Source organism: Chrysochloris asiatica, unplaced genomic scaffold (genome assembly GCF_000296735.1).
Source record: "Chrysochloris asiatica unplaced genomic scaffold, ChrAsi1.0 scaffold00065, whole genome shotgun sequence".
Classification (NCBI taxonomy): Eukaryota; Metazoa; Chordata; class Mammalia; order Afrosoricida; family Chrysochloridae; genus Chrysochloris; species Chrysochloris asiatica.
Window position 1 is genome coordinate 6,237,490 of NW_006408583.1, and position 6,325 is coordinate 6,243,814.

The 6,325-nt window shown below is 42.5% G+C and overlaps 1 pseudogene; it reads left to right on the forward strand.

Moving 5' to 3' along the window:
* The first annotated feature begins 2,504 nt into the window (after window positions 1-2,504).
* LOC102821289 lies at window positions 2,505-5,930 on the forward strand (annotated as a pseudogene).
* The last annotated feature ends 395 nt before the right edge of the window (window positions 5,931-6,325 follow it).

Here is a 6,325-nt window from a genome sequence, read left to right on the forward strand (position 1 = left end):
GCAGTAGTGAGGTTGGCCCAGGATCGGACATTGTTTCATTCTGCTGTGCATGGGGTCACTATGAGTCAGTTCCGACTCGATGGCACCTGTCAACAACAAGAACAACAAGAAAGACCAGTTAATACCACTATTATCCAAATTTAGGCACCAGCCACTAAAGTGAGAGTTGAGGAAATTGAAGAATTCTACCAACTTCTTCAGTCTAAAATTGATCACACATGCAGTCAAGATGTATTGATAATGACTGGTGGATGGAATGTAAAAGTTGCAAAACAAGAAGGCAGATCAGTAGTTAGAAAATGTACTAGAGTGTAGTTGGAAATGATAGTGGTGATTACATGATAGAATTTTGCAAGACTAATGACTTATTTATTGCAAATACCATTTTTAAATAACGTAAAAGACAAGTATTCATATGTACCTCACCAGGTGGAATATGCAGAAATCAAATTGACTACATCTGTGGAAAGAGATGGTGGAAAAGCTCCACATATCATCAGCCAAAACCAGTTCAGGGGCAGAATGTGGAGCAGAGCATTAGCTGCTCATTTGCAAGTTCAGGTTGAAGTTGAAACATATTAAAACAAGTCCATGAGAGCCAAAATATGATCTTGAATCTATCCCACCTGAATTTAGAGACTATCAAAAGAACAGATTTGGTACATTACACAAGAATGAATGAAGATTAGAAGAGCTATGGGATATCAAGAACATCATACAGAAAGAAGGCAAAAGGTCATTTAAAAGACAGGGGAAAACAAAAAAAGAAAAGAAAAGACCAAAATGGATATCAGAAATGATCCATAAACTTGCTTTCCAGCATAAAGGTGTTAAAGCCAATGGAATAAATGAAGAAGTCAAAGAATAGAACAGAAAATTTCAAAGGGCAGCTCAAGAAGACAAAGTAAAATATTATAATGAATGTACAAAGACCTGAAGTTAGATAACCAAAAGGGAAGAACAAGTGCTCAGTATTATTCATGCTGAAAGAACTGAAGAAAAAATTGAAGCCTCCAGTTGCTATATTGAAGGTTTCCATGGGCAAAAAAAAAAAAGATGGAAGGAATACACACAGCCACTGTACCAAAACCAAATGGTTAATGTTCATCCATTTCAGGAGGTAGCATAATCAAGAACTGTTGGTACCAAAGGAAGAAATCCAAGCTGCAAGGAATGTATTGACAAAGAACAAGCCTTCAGAAATTGATAGACTACAAAATGAAAAATTTTAAAGATATTTCACTGTAAACACTAATCTATACCAAGAAATTTTGACAACAACTACCTGGCAAAGTAATTGAAATATATCCATCTTTGTGCCTGTTCCAAAGAGAGATGACCCAACAGAATGAGGACTAATATCATTAATATCACAGGCATGTAAAATTTTGCTGAAGGTAATTAAAAAACAGCTGCCACAGTACATCAATAGCGAACTTCCAGAAAGTCAAGCTGGATTCAAAAGAGAATGTGGAACTAAGGATATCATTGTTGATGTCAGATGGATCTTGCCTTAAAGCAGAGAATATCAGAAAGATGTCTACTTGTGCTTTATTGACTATGCAAAGGCTATTGACTATATGGATTATGACAGGCTATGAATAACTTTGCAAACAATGGGTATTCTAAACACTTAATTGTGTATACGAGGAACCTGTACATATACCAACAGGCAGCTGTTAGAATAGAACAAGGGGATACTGAATGGTTTAAAATCAGGAAATGTGTGCACTAGGCTTGTATTCTTTCACCATATTTATTCAGTCTGTATGCTGAATAAATAATCTAAGAAGATGGATTACATGAAGATGAATATGGCATCAGGATTAAAGGAAGATTCATTAACAAGCTGCGATATACAGATGATACAACCTTGTGTGCTGGGAGTGAAGAGGACTTAAAATATTTACTGCTGCTGTTGTCATTGAGTTGGCTCTGACTCATACGTTGTTGTTTCTGAGGAACAGCTGGTGGGTTTGAACTGCCGACCTTGTGATTTGCAGTCCAGTGCTGATCCTACAGTGCCGCACCAGGAATCCAAAATACTTACTAATGAAGATCAGAGACCACAGCCTCCAGTATGTATTGAACCTCCATGTAAAGAAAACTAAAATCTTCACAACTGGACCAATAAATAATAACATGATAAATGGAGGAAAGACTGAAGTTGTTGAAGACTTCATTTTGCTTGGATCCACAATTAACACTCATAGAAACAGCAGCCAAGAAATCACATGAGATATTGCATTAAGCAAATCTTCTGCAAAAGACCTCCTTAAAATGTTAAAGAACTGACATGTCAGTTTGAGCAGTAAGGTGGGCCTGACCCAAGCCATGATATTTTCAATAGTCTCATATGCATGTGACAGTAGGACAATGAATATGGAAAACCATAAAAGAAAGGATGCATTTGAGTTATGGTGTTGGAGACAAATATTAAAAGTACCATACACTGGGCATTCGACTCGGTTTCTGGTAGCACTACTGACATTGCTGCCACTCTCATGTGTTTCCTGAAATTGATTGAGATCGAGAACTTAAAGTCATACAAGGGCCAACAGATCATTGGACCATTTCAGAGGTTTACATCCATCATTGGACCTAATGGTAAATCAAAGCTCATGGATGCCATCAGCTTTGTGCTGGGTGAGAAGACAAGCAACCTCTGTGGGACCTGATCCATGGAGCTCCTGGTGCTATGGAGTCTATTGCCATGAAGAACCCTAAAGAGAGGACAGCTCTGTTTGAAGAGATCAGTCGCTCTGGAGAGCTGGCCCAAGAGTATGACAAGTGAAAGAAGGAAATGGTGAAGGCTGAAGAAGAGATTCAGTTTAATCATCATCACAAGAAAAACATTGCAGCAGAACACAAAGAGGCCAAGCAAGAGAAGGAAGAGGCTGACCGCTACCAGCGCCTGAAGGATGAGGTGGTGCAAGCTCAGGTACAGCTGCAGCTCTTTAAGCTTTACCACAGTGAGGTGGAAATTGAGAAGCTCAACAAGGAACTAGCTTCTAAGAACAAGGAAATCGAGAAGGCAAGCAACGTATGGACATGGTAGAGGATGAACTGGAGAAGGAGAAGGAGCTGGGCCAAATGATGCAGGAGCAGCAGCAGATTGAGAAGGAGATAAAGGAGAAGGACTCAGATCTGAACCAAAAGCGGCCTCAGTACATCAAAGCCAAGGAGAATACCCTTACAAAATCAAGAAGCTGGAAGTAGCCAAAAAGTCCTTGCAGAATGGCCAGAAGCACTACAAGAAACACAAAGGTGACATGGATGAGCTAGAGAAGGAAATGCTATCAGTAGAAAAAGCCCAACAGGTGTTTGAGGCATGAATGGAAAAAGAGAGCCAGAGTCAGGGCAGAGACTTGTTCCTGTTGGAGAACCAGGTGAAGAAATACCATTGGTTGAAAGAAGAAGCCAGCAAATGAGCTGCTACCCTGGCCTAGGAACTGGAAAATTTAATCGAGACCAGAAAGCTGACAAGGATCAGCTAGATCTGGAAGAGTGGAAGAAAGTAGAGACAGAGGCCAAGATCAAGCAAAAGCTGCAGGAGATTGAGGAGAATCAGAAACAGATTGAGAAACTAGAGGAATACATTACAACAAGCAAGCAGTCCCTAGAGGAGCAAAAGAAGCTAGAAGGGGAACGGACTGAGGAGGTGGAAATGGCAAAGTGATGTATTGACGAGATCAATAAGGAGCTTAACCAGGTGATGGAGCAGTGAGTGATGCACACATTGACCAACAGGAGAGCAGCCGCCAACAGTGAAAAACAGAGATTATGGAAAGTATCAAGTGCCTTTATCCTGGCTCTGTGTATGGCTGCCTCCTGTCAGCTGACACAAAAGAAATATCAGATTGCTGTGACTAAGGTTTTGGGCAAGAACATGGATGCCATTATTGTGGATTCAGAAAAGAGGACGGGACTGTGTTCACTATATCAAGGAGGAGCATGGAGAGTCTGAGACCTTTTTGCCTCTTGACTACCTGGAGGTGAATCCTACAGATGAAAAACTCCGGGAGCTTAAGGGGGCCAAGCTAGTGATTGATGTGATTCATTATGAGCCACTTCACATCAAAAAGACCCTGCAGTATGCTTGTGGCAATGCCCTTGTCTGTGACAATGTGGAGGATGCCCACCTTTGGAGGCAGAACCATAAGACAGTGGCATTGGATGGGACCCTATTCTAGAAGTCAGGAGTGATCTCTGGTAGGGCCAGTGACTTGAAGGCAAAGGCATGACGCTGGGATGAGAAAGCTGTAGACAAATTGAAAGAGAAGAAGGAGTGATTGACAGAGGAGCTGAAAGAGCAGATGAAAACAAGCAGAGTTACGGCTCTTGTTGCAGTCTCAGGCCCACGGGCTGCAGATGTGACTCAAGTACTCACACAGTGACCTTAAGCAGACCAAGATAAGGCAACTAGCCCTGAATCTGCAGGACAAGTCCAAGCTAGAAGCGAACTAGCCAACTTTGGTCCTCGCATCAATGATATCAAAAGGATCATCCAAAGGCGAGATAGGGATACTAAGGATTTGAAGGAGAAGATGAACCAGGTAGAAGATGAGGTATTTGAAGAGTTTTGTTTGGAGATTGGTGTGCACAACATCTGGGAGTTTTAGGAAGAGAAGGTGAAGAGGCAGAATGAAATTGCCAAGAAGTGTTTGGAGTTTGAGAATCAGAAGACTCGCTTGGGCATCCAGTTGGATTTTGAGAAGAACCAGCTGAAGGGGACCAAGATAAAGAGCACATGTGCGAACAGACAGTGAAAAAGGATGAAAATGAGATAGAAAATATCAAGAAGGAAAAACAAAGACACAAGAAGATCATAGATGAGACTATGGCCCAGCTACAAGACCTGAAAAACCAGCACATGGCCAAGAAGTCAGAGGTAAATGACAAGAATCATGAGATGGAAGAGATTTGTAAAAATCTAGGAGGTGCCAACAAGGAAATGACCCACTTACAGATGGAGGTGACAGCCATTGAGACCAAAGTTGAACAGAAGCGCAGTGACTGCCACAATCTGCTACAAGCCTGCAAGATGCAGGACATCAAGTTGCCACTGTCTAAGGGTACTATAGATGATGTTAGTCAGGAAGAGGGCAGCTCCCAGGGGGAGGATTCTGTGAGTGGCTCCCAGAGAACTTCCAGTATCTATGCACGAGAGGCACTCATTGAGATTGACAATGGTGACTTGTGTGAGGATCGGAAGGATGCTCAAGCTGAGGAGGAGATCAAGCAGAAGATGCGTATACTGCAACAGAGGCTGAATGAACAGCAAAGTGTACTCCATCCAGTGCATTGCTGCCTCCAACATGAAGGCCATGGAAAAACTGGAAAGTGTCCGTGACAAATTCCTGGAGAGCTCAGGTGAGTTTGAGGCAGTCTGAAAGTGAGGCAAGAAGGCCAAGCAAGCATTTGAACATATCAAAAAGGAGCACTTTGATCGCATCAATGCTTGTTTTGAATTTGTGGCCACCAACATTGATGAGATCTATAAGGCCCTTTCCCACAACAGCAGTGCCCAGACATTCCTGGGCCCTGAGAACACTAAGGAGCCCTACTTGATGGCATCTATTATAACTGCAAAGCTCCTGGTAAACAACTTGTCAGGTGGGGAGAAAACAGTGGCAGCTCTGGCCTTGCTCTTTTCCATCCACAGCTACAAGCCCGCCCCCTTCTTCATCTTGGATGAGATCGATGCTGCCTTGGATAACACCAACATTGGCAAGGTGGCAAATTACATTAAGGAGCAGTTGACTTGCAACTTCCAGGCCATCATCATCTCTCTCAAGGAGGAGTTCTACACCAAGGCTGAGAGCTTCATTGGAGTCTATCCTGAGCAAAGGAACTGTGTGATCAGCAAAGTCCTGACCTTCGACCTCACCAAATATCCAGATGTCAACCCCAAACCTAATGAGCAATAACAGTAGTTCTGCTCTCATGCCCTGTATGGATCCTTCAGCAACCCTTCTCCTAGTCTCTGGCTTTTGGGCTCCCTACCTTCCCCTACCTCCTAGACCTGTTTGATATAGTCATGGAGTTCAGGCACTGCTATCAAGCATGAAGAGGAACAGAGGTGACGTAAGGTCTGGATCAAAAGTTCCTGAGCTACAGGGAGTATCCTGACCTCTGGAAGGAGGTACTGAGTTGAGCTGAACTGAGTTGAACAGGACCATCTCTCTGCTTTCTGCTTGCTTTCCCCTTCCCTTATCACCCATAATCATTGATCCTTTGCTCACTGAGTGTGTGTTTGTATGTGTATGCATTTGTGTATGTGGGTGTGCTTGCAAAATGAAGATATTGGAGGACCAGTTTATTT